General features: G+C 45.6%; 1 protein-coding gene across 1 annotated transcript in view; it reads right to left on the bottom strand.

Moving 5' to 3' along the window:
* The window catches only part of LOC138370860 (uncharacterized), a 300,961-nt gene extending 292,000 nt beyond the window's left edge, over positions 1-8,961 (bottom strand). The window contains exon 1 of the mRNA XM_069335466.1: positions 8,826-8,961. The gene's annotated coding sequence lies outside the window, so the exon portion shown is untranslated. The remainder of the gene's footprint in view (positions 1-8,825) is intronic.
* Positions 8,962-22,500: the final 13,539 nt, after the last annotated feature.

The following is a 22,500-nucleotide window of genomic DNA, read 5'->3' on the forward strand; positions in this document are numbered from 1 at the left end:
TTCCTCCTATGACCCCCCCCCCCCCATCAATTGAGCCTAAACGTTTGTACGGTGGTTAAGACAGTGGTTCCCTGACTCGTCTATCGTCCAGTGATGGCATCTATACATCAATTGTATGTTTCCTTGTAGCTCGTCCCTCTCAGTTCGGGAACTGGTGAAGTTGTGTACCTCTCCATCTTTATCAACAACGCTTTGTGATTATATATATATATATATATATATATATATATATATATATATATATATATATATATATATATATATATATATATATATATGTGTGTGTACTCCCTTAGTTGTGCTTGCGGGGGTTGAGCTCTGGCTCTTTGGTCCCGTCTCTCAACTGTCAATCAACTGGTGTACAGGTTCCTGAGCCTACTGGGTTCTAGCATATCTACACTTGAAGCTGTGTATGGAGTCAGCCTCCACCACATCACTTCCTAATGCATTCCATTTGTCAACTACTTTGACACTAAAAAAAATATTTCTAATGTCGCTATGGCTCATTTAGGCACTCAGTTTCCACTTGTGTCCCCTAGTGCTTGTGCCCCTTGTGTTAAATAATCTGTCTTTATCTACCCATATCATTTCCTTTGAGAATCTTGTATGTGGTGATCATGTCCCCCCTAATTCTTCTATCTTCCAGCGACATGAGGTTTAATTCGCTTAGTCTCTCCTCGTAGCTCATACTGATGTGTGTGTATTCACCTAGTTGTGCTTGGCGGGGGTTGAGCTCTGCTCTTTGGGCCCGCCTCTCAACTATCAATCAACTGTTACTAACTACTATTTTCTTCCCCTCCCCCCCCCCCCCACACACACACCAGGAAGCAGCCCGTGACAGCTGTCTAACTCCCAGGTACCTATTTACCGGTAGGTAACAGGGGGTATCAGGGTGAAAGAAACTCTGCCTATTTGTTTCCGCCATCGTCATTTGTGTGTGTGTGTGCACGCGCGCACGTGCGTGTGAGGAAAACAGAAGTGTACCCAACCTGAATAGCAGTGCTTGACAAAATAAATAACTCCGTACCAAAATATAATGTGATTTGTTTTCATTGCTTTCAGTGTGTGTGTGTGTGTGTGTGTGTGTGTGTGTGTGTGTGTGTGTATTCACCTAGTTGTGTTTGCGGGGGGTTGAGTTTTGCTCTTTCGGCCCGCCTCTCAACTGTCAATCAACGTGTCAGTGTCAGTGTGTGTGTCAGTGTCAGTGTGTGTGTGTGTGTGTCAGTGTGTGTGTGTGTGTGTCAGTGTGTGTGTGTGTGTGTCAGTGTGTGTGTGTGTGTGTGTCAGTGTGTGTGTGTGTGTGTCAGTGTGTGTGTGTGTGTGTGTCAGTGTGTGTGTGTGTGTGTCAGTGTGTGTGTCAGTGTGTGTGTCAGTGTGTGTGTGTGTCAGTGTGTGTGTGTGTGTGTGTCAGTGTGTGTGTGTCAGTGTGTGTGTGTGTGTGTGTCAGTGTGTGTGTGTGTGTGTGTCAGTGTGTGTGTGTGTGTGTGTCAGTGTGTGTGTGTGTGTGTCAGTGTGTGTGTGTGTGTGTCAGTGTGTGTGTGTGTGTGTCAGTGTGTGTGTGTGTGTGTGTCAGTGTGTGTGTGTGTGTGTGTGTGTGTCAGTGTGAGTGTGTGTGTCAGTGTGTGTGTGTGTGTCAGTGTGTGTGTGTGTGTGTGTGTGTGTGTGTGTGTCAGTGTGTGTGTGTGTGTGTGTGTCAGTGTGTGTGTGTGTCAGTGTGTGTGTGTCAGTGTGTGTCAGTGTGTGTGTGTGTGTGTCAGTGTGTGTGTGTGTGTCAGTGTGTGTGTGTGTGTGTCAGTGTGTGTGTGTGTGTGTGTGTGTGTGTGTGTCAGTGTGTGTGTGTGTGTCAGTGTGTGTGTGTGTGTGTCAGTGTGTGTGTGTGTGTGTCAGTGTGTGTGTGTGTGTGTGTGTGTGTGTGTGTGTGTCAGTGTGTGTGTGTGTGTGTGTCAGTGTGTGTGTGTGTGTGTGTCAGTGTGTGTGTGTGTGTGTGTCAGTGTGTGTGTGTGTGTGTCAGTGTGTGTGTGTGTGTCAGTGTGTGTGTGTGTGTGTGTGTGTGTGTGTGTCAGTGTGTGTGTGTGTGTGTGTGTCAGTGTGTGTGTGTGTGTGTGTGTGTCAGTGTGTGTGTGTGTCAGTGTGTGTGTGTGTGTGTCAGTGTGTGTGTGTGTGTGTCAGTGTGTGTCAGTGTGTGTGTGTGTGTCAGTGTGTGTGTGTGTCAGTGTGTGTGTGTGTCAGTGTGTGTGTGTGTGTGTGTGTGTCAGTGTGTGTGTGTGTGTGTGTGTGTCAGTGTGTGTGTGTGTGTGTGTGTGTGTCAGTGTGTGTGTGTGTGTGTCAGTGTGTGTGTGTGTGTGTGTCAGTGTGTGTGTGTGTGTGTGTGTGTGTCAGTGTGTGTGTGTGTGTGTGTCAGTGTGTGTGTGTGTCAGTGTGTGTGTGTGTGTGTGTGTGTGTGTGTGTGTGTGTGTGTGTCAGTGTGTGTGTGTGTGTGTGTGTCAGTGTGTGTGTGTGTGTGTCAGTGTGTGTGTGTAGTGTGTGTGTGTCAGTGTGTGTGTGTGTGTGTGTGTGTGTGTGTCAGTGTGTGTGTGTGTGTGTGTGTGTGTGTGTGTGTCAGTGTGTGTGTGTGTCAGTGTGTGTGTGTGTCAGTGTGTGTGTGTGTCAGTGTGTGTGTGTGTGTCAGTGTGTGTGTGTGTGTCAGTGTGTGTGTGTGTCAGTGTGTGTGTGTGTGTCAGTGTGTGTGTGTGTCAGTGTGTGTGTGTGTGTGTGTGTGTGTGTGTGTGTGAGTGATGAGAGGTGAGTACCCATACACCGTGGGCGTACTGTGGGTTGAACTTGATTGCCAATTAGTCGGTCTTTTCCATTTCCGACATTTTTTTTAACCCAATGATCAATCTCAGCCGTTAGTCGCAGAGGGAAGGGGACTACAGGGTGGTTGTTGTTGTGACAAGGGGGGGAGGGGAGGGGGTCATGTTAATTGTAGGGGAGTACTCACCTAGTTATGTTGTGTGTGTGTACTATTTATACTGTGTACTTCTGTGCACGTACGTGTGTGTGTGTGTGTGTTTACTAGTTGTGTTTTTACGGGGGTTGAGCTTTGCTCTTTCGGCCCGCCTCTCAACTGTCAATCAACTGTTTACTAACTACTATTTTTTTTTTTTTTTCCCCACACCACACACCCCAGGAAGCAGCCCGTGACAGCTGACTAACTCCCAGGTACCTATTTACTGCTAGGTAACAGGGGCATTCAGGGTGAAAGAAACTTTGCCCATTTGTTTCTGCCTCGTGCAGGAATCGAACCCGCGCCACAGAATTACGAATCCTGCGCGCTATCCACCAGGCTACGAGGTCCCTTAGTGTGTGTGTGTGTGTGTGTGTGTGTGTGTGTTAAAGACCTCTAAGTGTGGAGTAATGGGGGTGTGGAGTGATTAGCAGTGTTGACCCCAAGCGTAGCCTGGGGCTGGTGAGGTGTGGTCCCAGGTATTTAGTTTAATAGACAAAAAGGCGCACGCGCATACACACAGGAGGTCCTCCCGGCTGAGTGGACGGCACTCTGGGGTCGTAGTCCTAAGGGGCCCGGGTTTGATCCCCGGCAGAGGCGAAACAAATAGGTAGTAGAGTTTCTTTCGCCCCTGATGCATCTGTTCACCTAGCCACGGATCCGAGACTTCCAGTCGCAGCAGAAGGGGGGGAAAACACGCGACTCCACATCCCAGCAGCTCACAAACGGCTGGTAGAGAAGTGACGTTGCAAACGTCACCGCCACATGGGTAGGCGAAAGCTGCAAGCCGAGGAGATCCGAGACATCCGCAACAAGTACGTCCAGTAGGGCAATCTCCACAAGGGGCCAATCAACAGGAGCAGAAAAGTGTAGCCGTATAGTATCTACACAGCTGCCACCAGCCGCCGTCCCGGCCAGCGGCCGCTCCACACCTCCAACAATTAACTACCACTCGGCAGCGACAGGCAATCGCTGGCAGCTTAAGCCCAATGCCCGCGCCCTCCTGTGGCAGAGCGGCGAATCATCAATCTAACACAGAAGAAAATAGTGCTCTTGCACAAGTGGACACCCTCTGGCCAATGCTTAAAACCTTGGTCACGGAATTCAAGAACTCGGGGCAGGAGACAGTAACCTAAAAAAAAACAGGTTGAGTCCAGTACGTCTGAAAGCGACCATTATAAGAATTTCATGAAGTACAATAAGATCCTCAACTCCAGTTTCAACTTCCATGGCGAGTTGAAACTCGCCATGGAAGCCTAAAGCTCCACACCCTAAGGATCCGCATCAGGAAGCCTAAGTACTGGCAACCAGGTTTGCAGAAAGAGCAGCCAGTAATCAGCTACCAGAAGTACTAGCTAGCAGTGCAGACAGGATTAGAGGAGGAAAGGTGACACAGAATCCTTACAACATGTGCAGAGGTCTGACACTAATACCCCTTTCACACTGGATGAGCTCAATCGGGCTAAGAAAAACTCCAAGGATACATCCCCTGGAGATGACAATAACCTATAAAATGATTAGAAATCTTGGCCCAGAGGGAGACACTTCTCCTGTCACCCAGACCGCGTCTGTGTACTGACCGGTCAGGCAAGTGAGGAGCCATACCTTATGGGGAGTGTGCCAGGGGAGAGCACACCAGCGGCTGAGAACACAGGTAAGGGTAAGGAGAGGAGTTTGCATGTCAGGGAAGGATAGCACAGAACAGCATTCGTAGGTCCGGGGACAAGGTCTACAGGCGACAGTGACATCGCTAACCGATCCGCTCTCGCCGTATCATGGACACGGAAGGAGCATAGTATGTAGTATTGAGTTGAGCATGGTAGTCTTTTGCAGTGTGATGTGTGTAGAGTTTAGTGGGTGGTGTAGTGGCGTTTGGATGCCTGGTGTCGAGTGTGGTGTTGTGGAGTACATGGAGGTGCATGGGTGTCAGGAAGTGATCGGTATGGTAATTTTCGGCTTAGCGAGTTCAAGTTCGTTATGGCGCAGAGCCTGGTTGTGGGGATGTGTGGTGTTATAATGAGGTCATCAGTGGTTGGGAAGACCAGAGGTTAGGATGTGTCGGCGTGGGTAAGTCCAATGAATAAGATTACAATGTTGAAAATTTCAGGTGTTGGTGGTTGCAGTGGGCGAGCCAAGTGGATACATTAATTTCTCATTAATTAGTTACAGGGATCTGGCTAGAGGCGAGCCAGTGGCAGTATGATACTTCAGTGAAATAAGTTTGAAGGTTTTTTAATGAGGTATTTATTGTTGACCAAACCACACACAAAGGTTTTTTTATATTTATTGTGGTGAGCACAGCAAGGAAGGACGACCAGACAGCTGTGAGGTATCTACAGCGTTCTGGGGTTGGTGCCCTGGAACGCGAACACGGCAGCATGAACCCGAGGGTCGATGACCCTGGGGTAGGAATCTTCGTTGCTCTGGATGCCAGGATCACGTTAGCTCAGAGCAACGATGGGACGTTGACAACGTTCACCAGGCTGGAGAGCCTGGTTTTTGTCTTGGTCATGGAGGATCTATGACCTAGGAACCATGGGAGACGAAGACAAGTGATGCTACCATTTGTTGATGCTTCCAGTGCAACATTGTGTGCGACCATTGCAAGACCTTATGTGAACAGTACAGGACAGGATATAAATTTGTTATGAACTTGTTACTAGGGATGAAGAACCTTAGATTGTGTTGTGTACATATTAATGACAAGTGTCATGTTTAGTGCCAGCATTCTGGTCCATGTAATTTTATGGTAATGTTTGTATTCATATGTCAGCAGTTTAGGTATTATATATATATATATATATATATATATATATATATATATATATATATATATATATATATATTATATAGTAGCCAGGCTACCTAGTAGCCAGAACGCACTTCTCAGCCTACTATGCAAGGCCCGATTTGCCTAATAAGTTTTTTTCTTATGAAATGATAAAGCTACCCATTTCATTATATATGAGGTCAATTTTTTTAATTGGAGTTAAAATTAACGTAGATATATGACCGAACCTAACCAACCCTACCTAACCTAACCTAACCTATCTTTATAGGTTAGGTTAAGTTAGGTAGCAGAAAAAGTTAGGTTAGGTTAGGTAGTCGAAAAACAATTCATGAAAACTTGGCTTATTAGGCAAATCGGGCCTTGCATAGTAGGTTAAGAAGTGCGTTCTGGCTACTAGGTACGACATATATATATATATATATATATATATATATATATATATATATATATATATATATATATATATATATATATATATATATATATATATATATATATATGTCGTACCTAGTAGCCAGAACTCACTTCTCAGCCTACTATTCAAGACCCGATTTGCCTAATAAGCCAAGTTTTCATGAATTAATATATTTACTATAATGTTTTTCTTATGAAATGATAAAGCTACCCTTTTCACTATGTATGAGGTCAATTTTTTTTAATTGGAGTTAAAATTAACGTAGATATATGACCGAACCTAACCAACCCTACCTAACCTATATATATAGGTAAGGTTAGGTTAGGTAGCCAAAAAAAAGCTAGGTTAGGTTAGGTAGGTTAGGTAGACGAAAAAACATTAATTCATGAAAACTTGGCTTATTAGGCAAATCGGGCCTTGCATAGTAGGCTGAGAAGTGAGTTCTGGCTACTAGGTACGACATATATATATATATATATATATATATATATATATATATATATATATATATATATATATATATATATATATATATATATATATATATATATATATAATGTTAGTGTAGAGTGCGATTCAGGTCAGGGATTTTTTTTTTAATTATTTCATCATGTGTATTGTGCAATTGAGTTTTTAGCTGTACATATATACATATATGGTGCATGCATCCTCCAGGTTCTTGCACCAATGGAACCATTGCAGGATGTATATTGGGACATATGGGTGTTTAAGGAGGGGAGTGGTGTTGTAATCCACACGTTAGGAGGGAATATTAGCTAATCATTACTACAACACTTAACAAATGATGAATAAAAGTATATGTTAAGTATACAGACTGGGGTCACACATCGAGGTAAGGTCAAGGCATTAACGCAGCTGCTGCATCACCCAAACGTATGTTCCAGCCAAGTGGATACAAGGTGACCTCAGGCTTCTTGGAACAAGGTGACCGACGGTTAATCAGATTATACCTTCCTTGAGAAGCGGGATGAAACGTTTGAGGCTTTGGCTGGCTGGAGTCAGTCTAGTGGTAGGACTCGTACAGGCAAGTCCTCCTGATTTCTCTCACACAACGAAGTGAAACTGACAAATATGTGGGGGCTCTATGTGATCTTGTTGACCAAGTCTGCAGTATGTGAGTATTGATTGTATGACTAACCGGAAGTGTAGCGTTGGAGTAATCATTCAGTATTAGGGACTAATGCAGAGGTTAGGAGTACGTGGTGACCAGGGAGGTTTAAAAGTATTGGAAGTGGATTTAACTCGATAGAATATGTTAATGTGTTATTCTTTGTCAGTCTAGTTTATGTAATTGAATTAGAAAACCCGATGGCCTTTAATTACCTTCCATATCTCCTGGCATTGAGTTCCTGTAGAAATTTAATGGTACACCTCAAGAGTCTGGTGTGGAGAAGTACACGGTGGTAGTAACTGTTGCTGAGGCAAGGTGTCCTGTTGTGTAGTCGTTGTGTTCGGAATGAACAGGAGTTCAGCGTCACGACACAGCCAAACATGAACGTTCTCAACAACAACGGCCAAGTGGTCGTTCGCAACAACCCGGGCAGCCAAACATGAACGTTTCACATATAAATTATTTTATTGATTGATATATACAAGAATTCTTACATTCTTATACAGCCACTATTACACAGAGCTTCGGGCAAGTCTTTAAACCTATGTTCCCTGGAACACGACCCCGCGAAAAATCGTTTAACAACCAAGTAGCCATTTTACTGTTGGGTTAGACAGAGGCTACATTTAAGGATTTGCACCCAGTAAATCCTCCCCGGTCAGGATACGAACCCAGGACCAAAGCGCTCGCGAAACACCAGGCGAACGTCTTAACCACTACACCAGGGGGACATAACTTGTCCTCAGTCTATGCTCGTCCGTGCCCTGACACACAAGAGTTAATACATTAACACAAGATTTATTTAAAATATTTTTTTTATACGTGAACTATTATTTCATAATTATTTATTAGGCGAGGGAGACAGGTTGGAATACACACGGGAGCTATAATTTCCAACTACTATCATAGACCTATGCACTATATATACACTAATATTTATTTATATTGGACAAAATATAGTACATGGTTATTCAGGAGGTTAATGTTAATTATGGCGTCTCTGGGGTTGGCCGCAGCGAACTCTGGATGGCTAGTTTCATTCATATAGGACAGGCGGGGGGGGGGGGGGGGATACTTGCTATATTAAAAGTCTGGTCCATATTTCAAGGACTGAAGTCTGATAATTCACAAGAAACACCTTGGAACTGCCAGAATTAAACTAATAATTTGTAAACTTTTTTCCACCTGTTTTTGGTCGAACGTTCAATTTCACAAAGTTAACACTCAAGCCTCTGTTATGGAACAGTTAATCACATAGCAGTCGTTTTAGAATTTGTTTTAATAAGCTTCGTCAAAAGTCTTAGGCTAGGTAAAAGTGTCTACTAATAGACAAAGGTATATTACACTATTATATTTACAAACAAGTAAACCAGAGATAATTAAGTGATTTTAAATATAGCTTTAATATTTTGTAGCCATCCTTTAGAAAACCAGCAAATATAGACTATTTTACCAACATAATACAATGTGATAAAATAACTAATCATCTAGAGTAACTTGCCTGTAAGCCTGGCGCAGGTCACCTCATGTACAGGACTGTCCAGGTGACTAATTAGTAACACCAGTGAGGCGGGCGGCGAGCAGCACCTCTCCCCACGACAGCCCGCGCCACACTGGCCGCCGCGACTCTTGACTACCTTGACCTGATGGGTCAACTACCTGTGACGTCATTCACCTCACCTGACATGAGGCCGCCTCATATACAAATAATTCACAAGTAACAAGTCACTTCAACAATATTAATATAGAGTTTATTTATATTAATGTGAAGTATGAGCAAGTGTGAGTATGTATTAAAGGCACATACTTCACTACTGGACATTAAACCCACTACCACACCCACCTAGTAGCTTGGAGGCTCCATAACGCCTTCTGTAACTGTTATGTTGGGGTCTAGGCCAGGGGCCAGGTACAGTAACCGGTTATGGTGTTCAGCCTCGTGTGTGTGTTGGGGTCTAGGCCAGGGGCCAGGTACAGTAACCGGTTATGGTGTTCAGCCTCGAGTGTGTGTTGGGGTCTAGGCCAGGGGCCAGGTACAGTAACCGGTTATGGTGTTCAGCCTCGTGTGTGTGTTGGGGTCTAGGCCAGGGGCCAGGTACAGTAACCGGTTATGGTGTTCAGCCTCGTGTGTGTGTTGGGGTCTAGGCCAGGGGCCAGGTACAGTAACCGGTTATGGTGTTCAGCCTCGTGTGTGTGTTGGGGTCTAGGCCAGGGGCCAGGTACAGTAACCGGTTATGGTGTTCAGCCTCGTGTGTGTGTTGGAGTCTAGGCCAGGGGCCAGGTACAGTAACCGGTTATGGTGTTCAGCCTCGTGTGTGTGTTGGGGTCTAAGCCAGGGGCCAGGTACAGTAACCGGTTATGGTGTTCAGCCTCGTGTGTGTGTTGGGGTCTAGGCCAGGGGCCAGGTACAGTAACCGGTTAAGGTGTTCAGCCTCGTGTGTGTGTTGGGGTCTAGGCCAGGGGCCAGGTACAGTAACCGGTTATGGTGTTCAGCCTCGTGTGTGTGTTGGGGTCTAGGCCAGGGGCCAGGTACAGTAACCGGTTATGGTGTTCAGCCTCGTGTGTGTGTTGGGGTCTAGGCCAGGGGCATGGTACAGTAACCGGTTATGGTGTTCAGCCTCGAGTGTGTGTGTGTTGGGGCCTAGGCCAGGGGGTCAGGTATAGCAACCGGTTACGGTACTCACCTAATTGTGCTTGCGGGGATTGAGCTCTGGCTCTTTGGTCCCGCCTCTCAACTGTCAATGAACTGATGTACAGATTCCTGAGCCTACTGGGCTCTATCATATCTACATTTGAAAATGTGTATGGAGTCAGCCTCCACCACATCACTGTTAAATGCATTGCATCTGTTAACTACTCTGACACTGAAAAAAGTTCTTTCTATCGTCCCTGTGGCTCATTTGGGTACTCAGTTTCCACATGTGTCCCCTTGTTCGCATACCACCCGTGTTAAACAGCTTATCTTTATCTACCCTACTTATCTTTATCTATAGGAAGCCGGTCGGCCGAGCGGACAGCACGCAGGACTTGTGATCCTGTGGTCCTGGGTTCGATCCCAGGCGCCGGTGAGAAACAATGGGCAGAGTTTCTTTCACCCTATGCCCCTGTTACCTAGCAGTAAAATAGGTACCTGGGTGTTAGTCAGTTGTCACAGGCTGCTTCCTGGAGGTGGAGGGCTGGTCGAGGACCGGGCCGCGGGGACACTAAAAAGCCCCGAAATCATCTCAAGATAACCTCAAGATAACCCTGTCAATTCCTCTTAGAATTTTGTAGGTAGTGATCATGTTTCCCCTTACTCTACTGTCTTCTAGTGTCGTGAGGTGCATTTCTTGCAGCCTTTCTTCGTAACTCATGCCTCTTAGTTCTGGGACTAGCCTAGTGGCATATCTCTGAACTTTTTCAAGCTTCGCCTTGTGCTTGACTACGTACGGGCTCCATGCTGGGGCCGCATAATCCAGGACTGGTTTTACATATGTGGTTGACAAGACTCTGAATGATTCCTTACACAGGTTCCTGAAGGCAGTTCTGTTGTTAGCCAGCCTTGCATATGCCGCAGATGTTATTCTTTTGATATGGGCTTCAGGAGACAGGGTTGGTTTGATATCAACTCCTAGACCTCACTCTCTGTCCGGTTCATTAAGTACTTCATCTCCCATTCTGTATGCTGTGTCTGGCCTCCTGTTTCCACTGCCTAGTTTCATTACCTTATATTTACTCGCGTTGAACTTTAGTAGCCATTTGTTGGACCATTCATACAGTCTGTCTAGGTCATCTTGTAGTCTCATACTGTGTTCCTACTTCTTAATCTTCCTCATAATTTTTACATCATCAGCAAACAATGAGAGGAATTATTCTATGATATCTGGAAGATCATTTACATATATAAGAAACAGTATGGGTCCAAGGACTGAACCCTGCAGGACCCCACTGGTGACGTGTCTCCAATCTGAGACCTCACCCCGCACAGTGACTCGCTGCCTTCTGTTATATATATATCCAATGGAGTACCTTCCCATTCACTTCTGCCTGCATCTCCAGCTTTCGCAGTAGTCTCTGATGTGGCACTGTGCCAAAGGCTTTCTGGCAATCCAAAAATATGCAGTCTACCCACCCCTCTCTTTCTTGTCTGATTCTTGTTGCCTGATCGTAGAATTCAATTACTCTTGTGAGGCATGACTTGCCATCCCTGAAACCATGTTGGTGTTGTGACACAAAGTTCCTTCGCTCCAGGTGTCCGATTAGCTTTTTTCGCACAATTTTCTCCATTAGCTTGCATGTTATGCAAGTTAGGGACACTGGCCTGTAGTTCATTGCCTCCTGTCTATCCCCCTTCTTGTATATCGGGACTACGTTTGCCGCCTTCCAAATTTCTGGCAGTTCACCTGTTACCAGTGATTTGTTATACATCATGGAGAGTGGCTGGCACAGTGCTTCTGCACCTTCCTTTAGTATCCATGGTGATATTCCATCCGAGCCTATAGCCTTTGTCACATCCAACTCTAGCAAAACCTTCCTTCCATTTCCACTGGTAATCTCAAATTCCTCTAGTGGTGCCTGGTTAATTATTCTTTCTCTTATTTCTGGAACTTCTCCTTGCTCTAACATGAAGACTTCCTGGAATATCGTATTGAGTTTCTCGATCACTTCTTCGTCGTTTGTAATGAATCTGTCTGCCCCAATCCTCAGTTTCATTACCTGTTCCTTCACTGTTGTCTTTCTCCTGATGTGGCTGTGCAGCAATTTGAGTTGGGTCGACATAGCCTTGCTTGCTATGTCGTTTTCATATTGCCCTTCTGCCTCTCTTCTCACCCAGACGTATTCATTCCTGGCTTTCTGGTAACCTTCTCTGCTCTAAAGTGTCCTGTTATTTCTTTAGTTCCTTCATGCTCATTTACTTTGTTGCTTAGCTAGCTAACATCTCTCATTAAACCATAGGTTTCTCATCGACCTTTCATTTTTTACCTTTTAGGCTAGAATAAACTTTTCTGCTGCCTTTTTGCACTTCTGCGTGATGTATTCCATCATGTCTTGGGCCGTGTTTACTCTGATTCCCATGTTATATCCGTTAGGAATTTTATTATCTCTTCGTTATTTCTCTTACGGAATGCTAGCCTTTTGCTTTCAGTTCCCTTTCTCAGGTAGTTTAGCCCTTCTTCGACCAGATACTCAAACGCCAGTACACTGTGATCGCTCATTCCTACTGGGGCCTCGAAGTCAATTTCCCTTATGTCGGAGTCATTCAGAGTGAAGACTAGGTCGAGTCTTGCTGGTTCATCGTTTCCCCTCATCCTAGTGGATTCCCTGACTTGTTGGCTTAGAAGGCTTCTTATCGCCACCTCCAATAGTTTTGGCTCTCCATGTATCCTCTTCTCCGTGCGATTCCTTGTTCTCCCAGTCTATCCTTCCATGATTGAAGTCCCCCAAGATGAGCAGATGGGATCGATTTCTACAGGCAGCAGAGGCTACCCTCTCAATTATGTTATTAACTGCCATGTTGTTTCTGTCATACTCTTGTTTGGGTCTTCTGTCATTTGGTAGAAGGTTATATATCACTGCTACTACTACTCTAGGTCCTCCCATCGTCGTGGTGCCTGTTATGTAGTATCTAAACCCTTCACAGCCTAGGATAACCATCTCCTTGAAACTCCATTCCTTTCTCATGAATAAGGCCACTCCACCTCCTCCCCTACCCTCCCTCTCTTTCCTTATTACAGTGTAATTCTGGGGGAACACCGCATATGTTATGATTACTGAGAGTTTTGTTTCCGTGATTCCAATTACATCTGGGTTTATTTCTTGTGCTCTTTCCCTAAGTTCACTCGCCTTGCTTGTAATCCCATTTATGTCCGTGTACATCGTCTTGAAGCAGACTCTTTTCTGTCCATCAACAGTTTCTGTTGATTCCACTTGAGTAGGTAAATATGGAGGGTCTGGGATGGGGAGGGGAGAAGGGGAGGCCCTGGGTCGTGAGGGGGAACTGAGAATGAGGGGGACCTAGGGTGTGGGGGGGGGGGTGCTGGGAGGATCAGGATTGGAGAGAGTAGGGGTGAAGTGATGGCTTGGAGGGGTGGGGGAGAAGGGCGAGCTTGGGGGGATTGGGAGAAGAGGTTGGTTGGGGGGAGGGAGAGAGGGAAGACTTGCGGGGGTGGGGGAAAGAGGAGGGCTTGGAGGTTGGGGTAGAAAGGAGGGCTTGGGGGAGAGGGGGGATGAAAGAGGGCTTGGGGGGGGGGGGTGTCGGGGAGAAGAGAGGGCTTAGGGGGTGAGAGAGGAGGGAGGGGATAGGGGGTGGGGGAGAAGGGAGGGCTTAGGGTAGTGGAAGAGTGTAGGGGCGCGGGCAGGTAGGGCTTCTATTGGGTGGGAGATGGGTGTGATCCTCTTCCCACTGGAGCTGTTGAATTGCCTGTGAAGGGTTCCCCTCTCCCTTCTGGGATCGTAGGGTTCTGGGGTGGTGTTCCCTGATTCTTTTCTCTCTCCTTGCGCTCCTTCCTTGCTGCTGCTGCTTGCTGAACACACACACACATATTGTGTGTGTGTTGGGGTCTAGGCCAGGGGCCAGGTACAGCAACCGGTTACGGTATTCACACTCGCGTGTGTGTGTGTGTGTGCGTGTACTTACCAAGTTGTGCTTGCGGGGGTTGAGATCTGGCTCTTTGTCCCGCCTGTCAACGGTCAATCAACAGGTGTACAGGTTCCTGAGCCTACTGGGCTCTATCATATCTACACTTGAAACTGTGTATGGAGTCAGCCTCCACAACATCATTTCCTAATGCATTCCATTTGTCTACTACCCTGACAATGAAAAAATTCTTTCTAACGTCTCTATGGCTCATTTGGACTCTCAATTTCCACCTGTGTCCCCTAGGGCGTGTGCCCCTTGTGTTGTATAGTCTGTCTTTATCTACCCTGTCAATTCCTCTGAGAATCTTGTTTGTTGTGATCATGTCCCCTCTAACTCTTCTGTCTCCCAGTGACGTGAGGTTTAATTCCCGTAGTCTCTCCTCGTAGCTCATACCCCTCAGTTCGGGTACTAGTCTGGTGGCAAATCTTTCAACCTTTTCCAGTTTAGTTATATGCTTGTCTAGATATGGACTCCATGCTGGAGCCACATACTCCAAGATTGGTCTGACATATATGTGGTATATAATGTTCTGAAAGATTCCTTACACAAGTTTCTATAGGCTGTTCTTATGTTAGCCAGCCTGGCATATGCCGCTGATGTTATCCTCTTGATATGAGCTTCAGGGGACAGGTCTGGCATGATGTCAACCCCCAGGTCTTTTTCTCTCTCTCTCTGACACTTGAAGTATTTCATCTCCAAAATGATATCTTGTATTTGGTCTCCTGCTCCCAACATTCTATCTTCCTTACATTACATTTGCTTGGGTTAAACTCTAACAACCATATGTTCGACCATTCCTGCAGCTTGTCCAGGTCTTCTTCAAGCCTCAAGCTGTCCTCCTCTGTCTTAATCCTTCTCATAATTTTGGCGTCGTCACCAAACATTGAGAGGAATGAGTCAATACCCTCCGGGAGATCATTTACGTATATCAGAAACAGGATAGGTCCGAGTACAGAACCCTGTGGGACTCCACTGGTGACTTCACGCCAATCTGAGGTCTCTCCCCTCACTGTAAGTCTCTGCTTCGTATTGCTTAGGTACGTCCTTATCTACTGGAGCGCCCTACCAGTTACTCCAGCTTATGCATCAGCTTTTTATGGGGAACTGTGTCAAAGGCATTCCGACAGTCCAAAAGAATGCAGTCCGCCCATCCTTCTCTTTCTTGCTTAATCTTTGTTACCTGATCATAGAACTCTATTAAGCCTGAAAGGCAAGATTTACCCTCCCTGAACCCATGTTGATGAGTTGTCATGAAGTTCCTTCTCTCCAGATGTATTACTAGGTTTTTTCTAACGATCTTCTCCATCACCTTGCATGGTATACAAGTTAAGGACACTGGCCTGTAGTTCAGTGCCTCTTGTCTGTCACCCTTTTTGTATATTGGGACTTCATTAGCAGTCTTCCATATTACTGCTAGGTCTCCCGTTTCCAGTGACCTACTATACACTATGGAGAGTGGCAAACAAAGTGCTCCTGCACACTCTTTCAATACCCATAGTGAGATTTCGTCTGGCCCAACAGCCTTTCTCACGTCCAGCTCCAATAGGTGCCTTTTGACCTCACTTCTTGTAATTTCAAACCCTTTCTAGGTCGCTTGGTTTGCGGCTACCTCTCCTAGCGCCGTGACCTCATTTTGTTCTATTGTCAAGACCTCCTGGAATCTCTTGTTGAGTTCTTCACACACCTCTTTATCATTCTCTGTGTACCTATCCTTACCCGTTCTAAGTTTCATCACCTGATCCTTCACTGTTGTCTTCCTCCTGATGTGACTGTGTAGTAGCTTTGGTACGGTCTTAGCTTTATTAGCTATATCAATTTCATACCTATTCTCAGCTTCTCTTCTCACACTAACATACTCGTTCCTGGTTCACTGGTACCTCTCTCTACTTTCTGGTGTTCTGTTATTTCGGAAGTTCCTCCACACCCTTTTGTTCAGCTCCTTTGCTTTCATATATTCCCTATTAAACCATGGATTCTTCTTTTGCTTCTCGGTTTTTTCCTGTCGGGCCGGGATAAACCTGTTTACTGCCTCCTGACACTTTTGGGTGACATAGTCCATCATGTCTTGTACAGACTTAGTTCTGAGTTCTGTGTCCCATGGTATATCCCATAGGAATTTATTCATCTCCTCATAGTTTCCCTTTCGGTACGCCAGCCCTTTGTTTCCCAGTTCTTTTTTTGGGGAGATAATTCCCAGCTCAACCAGGTACTCAAAGCTCAATACACTCGAGTGTAAAGGAATTTATATATTTCGGAATTAACTAGGGAAGGAAGAGATTGTTACAAGTATTTATGTCACATTTAAATCTTTCATCTTATAATATAACTTCTCGTAGCATAAGTTGGTTTATTAAAGCTACGTAAATTAATGAGGAATATAAAGTGGAATTATTTTACATTTTAATAATTTCCATTGGAGTGTTTAATTTCATACTAAATAAGGGAGTTCCAGTAAGCAGCAATGTGCTACGAAAATAAACTTATTAGTAACCAATATTATATTGTGGGTTGGTTATGTTGTCGTCGTTGATCCTTCTTTCTGGACAACCAAACCCACAACTCGGTAGAGTGCTTCTACTTTACCAGGAGATCACACTGGGCGCTTCTGGCTCTTGGAGAGGGGCTCAACGTCACACGTTTACGGGATGTGTCTCCAAAAACTTAGCCTCGTGCACACACCCACTCGAGCCGCTGTGACTCCCCACTCTCTCCTTATGTGATACGATCTCCTCAATCCCCTTTGACTTATTAATTTTCCATCCTACCCTGTCCATAGCAGTGGTTCTTGGTTCTTTCTCTCTCTCCTTCTTTACTACATCCTGCGAAGCCTCACTAGGACAAGGGCAAACACCAGCAAATTTGAATACATTTACTGGACAAAGCACATACACATATAATAATAATAATAAGGAATCCTACACTCTATACTATTTCAGTCAGGTTGCACTCCAACACCATCAGAACTCTATCATCTGCTTATCAAGTGGTATACTATTTTCTGATTCACCACCTAATACTATCAACCTCCTCAAGTAGATCAAGTCTTATAATACAATGTTGCACTATCAGCAAGAGAATATATATCTATAAACATGTACCAGGCAAATCAGTGTATGAATGCAATAACATATATATATCAGTATAAATGTTCCTTGATACACAACAATGATCAATCGATCACCCTATCAGTCCTAGAACACATACATCTGTAGGTAATCCAGCCTACGACTGTAACTCTAAACTTCAGTATAAACACTCCTCGGCACAAGAGTGGCAAACAATCACTCACCTTTCACTGCGTCTTGCATGCTAATGACAACCAAACACTCTACCAACTCCCTACAAGTAATCATTTAGAACTTCCCCTCCACATCTGGAAGTTCACTACGCTGATCTCCTCAGGTTCTTCCGGGTTTATCTACCAGGATCCTCTGTAGCTTCTCCAGGCTGCTACACCATGAAGTTTTCCTTGGGCAACTATGGTGCTTCGCCACTTCAACTAGGGTCCTCCACAGCTCTCCTGGCTGCAACACCATGAAGTTTCCTCGAGCGACTATGGTGCTTCACCACCTCTACAGAAACACGTGACACTCCTCGTCACTGCTTCTCCTCACAGCTCGAGGTCCTCTCCTCCACTACCTTGGAGTTTCACCAACTACTCCCTCTGTGCTGGCTTCGAAGCTCTCAGCAACTTCTTCCCCAAAGACTAACCTGCAACCCATTGACACTCCAATAAAAATGTTTCCCCTTAAACACATAAACAAAAATAACCACACAATATGTTTGCCTCCAACATCTATCTACTCTCTACATAATGTGAGAGTGGACTCCCCCGTTTGGGCTGGTCCATGCTCCGCCTTGCCCGCCGGTCCTCACTCACTCTGGGAGGGTCCTCCGCCGTCAGGAGCTGGGCTCCCTCAGTCACCTGCCAGCGCTCAGAGGAGATGGATGTCGCTCCGTCCTCCAGGACATTCCTCCCTCTCCACTCTCTTATTTTAGGCCTTCTGCCTTATCAAAACATGTCTAACTTATCAATAAACATTGCTACTGTCGCTGGGCACACGACCAACTACAAGTAATCACTATAGACTGGCTTAAAATCGTGCTTACCACAGATTGTCTAGTCGAGGGCGCTCCTCCCTCTTACGGAGTCTGGTCAAGGCACTCCCACGGCCCACGATAATGTCTTTGGGAGGCTTAATAAACACTCCTCGCCGTCCAGGACTTGAGACCACAACGTTCCCAGTTTAATTCCACAGCTAAAACGTCTGCACACTTCTCCTCTCTTGCAGATATATCAGTAGGAGTTACTTTCTGACGGGAGCTCAAACGAAGCACAGCTTCCCCTTGCGATGTCTGGCACTCAAGTGAGGTCAAAGCCTTCCAGAAGCGAGCCTCACGCCTCCAGCAAATTAATCACATCTCCTAACCAGTCATTTATCTATTTTCTTATTCACTGCCCATAATCTCGAATTGTTTATTAAATCCAACCAACTATTTTACATCTGTGTTATCACCTCTATATTTCCTAGACCTTCTAGTCAGGTCAGGCTTGATAGAATAATTCTCAAAGGGGAGAATTATACCGGCTATATGCTGATATAATATATCGGCTACCAGGGATCATAACAGCAATTATCCTTAGTAAAGGAGGTGATAACCTGGACTCTGTTTTAAATCCAACAATGTGGAGGTATCTCCTGGTGCTGCCTGTTGTAACATGTCATAGGAAGGATTTGACATAATATTGCGTATTATAAAATCATGATTATTAATTTTACAAGATAGTAATTTTAGTAACTACTTGTGGTTAATACAAGATGTTGTAAAAAAATTCAAGAGCTGTATGAAAACTGTTGATTATTTCCAACATAACTCCATGGGGAGAAAACTGGGGTCGTAGTTCAGGTCTTAATTCTAACATGCATCTGTTTCTCTATCCTGAAGTTATAATTATGGGTTAGTAGGTTAGTACGCACCTAACAAATGTCCCGAATCTGTGGTAGATATGACTAAGTCAGCATGGGGATGCAAATAAACATTGAAAATATTGAATAATTCTCTGAAAGAAACAGAATGACAATATAAAAATGAAATATGAATAATCAGATCATTTAAGATCAAGGAGACTTCGACAATACAGTGAGGTCACTGTCCTGGGTCACTATGACTCGTAACTATCTAGTTACTGGACATTAACACACCACTGCATCAGCATGGTTACCTCCAGTTTAAATGATGAGTTATCTACACTTAAGCAGAATCAAAATATTGTTTAAGTTCCTGTTTGCAGTTCTGAACAGCGAGTCAGATGGTCTAGTGCTCTGTTGGGTAGAATCTCTGTCCTCTGAAACTTGGGTTACAGGTACATCTGTAGAACATTCATGTTCTGCTAACTCTAAAGGTACTAATTTCTCTAGCTTTTTTAAGGTAGTTGTGCCTTGACTCTGAACCTTAACAATATGTAAAATACCATGGCAGTCTGGATGGACATCAACAATTTTACCTATGGGCCAATCTGACCTGGGTCCATCACTGTCTACTAGGACAAGATCATCTTGTTTGAGTTGAACTTTGTTGTATGGGCTTGCTGCTCCATAGTGATATTCCCTTAGAGCAGTGAGATATTCATGTGTCCAGACCTTATTCCATTTCTCGATCACTCTTGAAAGGTGTTTATAACTCTCTACCAAGTCACTCGCTCTGACACACGAAGGGTTAGCTGGATCCTCGTCTCCTAGAGACATTAGAGGGCTCAGAAGATCACCATGAATCAAATGAGAGGGGACTCAGGGGTTCTCTTTGGGGAAGATCTTCTGATAAATAGGTTAAAGCTCTGTTATTGACTCGTGCCTCAATTTCCGTGACAAGCGTCTGTAGTTCAGTGAGATTAATTTTCTGCCGGTGTAAGGCCTTTCTTCGGCATTTCTTGACAGTTCCCACCATTCGTTCGTAAAATCCGCCTTGCCATGGGGCTCGTGAAGGAATGAATTTCCAGTGGCACTGTCTTTGTTTGAGCACAGAGTGTTCTTCTGGATGGTTCCATATTTCTCGTAAGCAGGCTTCTCCTGCCACGAAGTTAGATCCATTATCGGAAATCATTAAATTTGGGCAAGATCTGTGTGCAGCAAATCTGCGAAAGGCTTGGAGAAAGGCTTCTGCGCTCATGTCAGAAGTGACTTCTAAATGTATGCCTCGTGTGGTAGCACACATGAAGAGGCAAATGTAGGCTTTCACCGGAATTTTATCTGGAGTGCATGTTAAAATTAATGATCCTGTGTAGTCGACACCAGTGGTCTCAAAGGGACGAAGGTAAACGACTCGCTCCTTAGGTAGGGGCGGAAGTTCTGGATAAGGACACACTCGAGAATCATATCTCCTGCAGATTACACAAGATTTGATTAAGGATTTGACAGTTTGGCGACCTTGGGAAGCCAGAAACTCTATCTAAGATCAGTAAGAGTATCTAATACTCCACCATGCAATGCATTATGCTCATGATAATGCAGACCTATGAGTTTAGTGATGATGTGGTGACATGATAGAAGTATAGGATTCTTCGTATCTAAATTTATTTCTGCATGAAACAGACATCTACCGCATCTCAAAATGTTACAGTTATCTGAGTCAAGCCAAATGCCCAGAGACTTACTCAACTTATCTGGGAGGTGTTCATATTCCTTCCCATAAGTCTGTTATTGAGCTTGTCCCCTCCGTGGTGCCTCCTTGCCGTGGTGAGGGGCTCACGTACACCTCCCTGGGGCCGGTGTGGGCTACCTATGCCCCCTCTCCTGCACCTTCTATGGGTGGTGTACGTGCTGAAGGGCACCATGTAGGGGCCTTGTGAGCCATTGGATCACCCGCTGGAGGGGTCGCCTGTGAGAGGCCGCCCTGAGTGGATGGTTGGGTGTCCAGGCTGGAGCGATAGAGGGACTGGGGTCTTAGCACCAGTGTGGGAGAATGAACGAAGTAGTAGGACTCCCCTGTTGAAAAGGGGGAGCACCGCTGGTGACGACACACCCTTCCTGCACTGGCCCGCGCTCGGCCTCCCTGGCTGCCCTGGTAAGTGGTTTTCCTTGGTTCCAGGTCCCATCAATTACATATTGGTTTGCTGTATGGATGACGACTTGACTTCTCTTACCCAAGTTCATGGGGTGGGCGACCAGGCCCCTGAGTCGGACCGTCCTGGAAATCCGAGATCTGTAGCCCCCACTACAGGTCCCGGTTTAGGCCCAGACCGGACTCTTCCTCCTTGCTCCCCTCCCTCCTCTGTGGTTGGGTCGAGCCCCAGGTCTCTGTGGTGACCGTCTCGTCCCATTGCACGGCTCCATCTCTTCTTGTAACTACTGCACCTTTCGACCCGTCTCTCTCTAAGGGTTCTCATTGCCGTCCCTGCCATGGCCGCTCTCGTATGCTCCCTTCCCATCCTACTTCGTTCCATGCTTTGTTTGGTTCTGCTATGTGGACTAAGTATTTTGACCTCCAACCTTTGGACTCAACTCTTCCTGACGATTTTTCCCTTCATAGGCATCTTGTCGATTCCGTGGATGCCTCTGTCACCTTCAACCCCACTTGTCTTGGTACCCGTGTCGTTGCTGCTCCTTCTCAGGATGTGGCCACCCGCTTGGCTGCCTTATCGTGCCTTGGCGAGACCTCTATTTGGGTCTCGAAGAATGCTCGGTTGAATGCCAGTGTTGGCACTGTTCTCCTCCCGCACCATGTTGCAACCTGTGTTAGGGATCTCAAGGACTGCCAGGATGATATCAAGCATATCCTCGAGGCCCCAGGGGTCTTTCTGTCCTCTAGGTGGATACATTTACTCGTCCCCCTCGTGATCATCGCCGTCTGTCCCTTCGGGTTGTGAAGGTTAGAAGTGAAATAAGAGACTAGAACTATCCCAAACCCGAGAGGAACCTCAGGGATCGAACTCGATCATAGTCAAAAGTGTTATGGGAGTCCGTAGAATGGGACGGGTTGCGTCAGGGGGGACGTTATCGGTCGCAGAGGGTAAAATGAGGACGTTGTGGGTCACAGAGGGTAAAATGTATGGGGCGTTGTGTGTCATGTAGGTAAGAGGATAAGTATGTGGACATGTGTACATCATCATCTCAAAGGTTTCCCGGGATGTTTTGGCGCGTGGCTGACGCGTGGCGTCCGGCCACGCGTCACTTGAGAGAGTGTCATGTTGGGTAGGGGCTGGAAGCTATGTGGTTGGTATGCGGTCATGTAGGAAGGAGGAGGAGAAGAGGAGATGAATATGTATGAGTATGTGCCGCAGAGTTATTCCTGTGTGCGTGTAGATAGATTGGAGTATGTTGAGTGAAGGAGAGCATAGTCTTAAGATGGGTATGTAGGTTATGCTGTGGAGGGAGGGGGAGCCCCCATACCTGAGAGGAGATTAGGTTCCTAAGATGTGAGGGAGAAGAAGGGGAAAGTGAGGAGACAGGTGGAGTCATTATTTTAACTCTTTCTCACCCAATGCAGCTGTTGGTGATCCATGACGTCCGTTAGTTCCCCCTACACTGGCAGGAAGTGTTTAGGAGGGTGAGAGAGAGCA

Source organism: Procambarus clarkii, chromosome 33 (assembly GCF_040958095.1).
Source record: "Procambarus clarkii isolate CNS0578487 chromosome 33, FALCON_Pclarkii_2.0, whole genome shotgun sequence".
NCBI classification, from domain to species: Eukaryota; Metazoa; Arthropoda; class Malacostraca; order Decapoda; family Cambaridae; genus Procambarus; species Procambarus clarkii.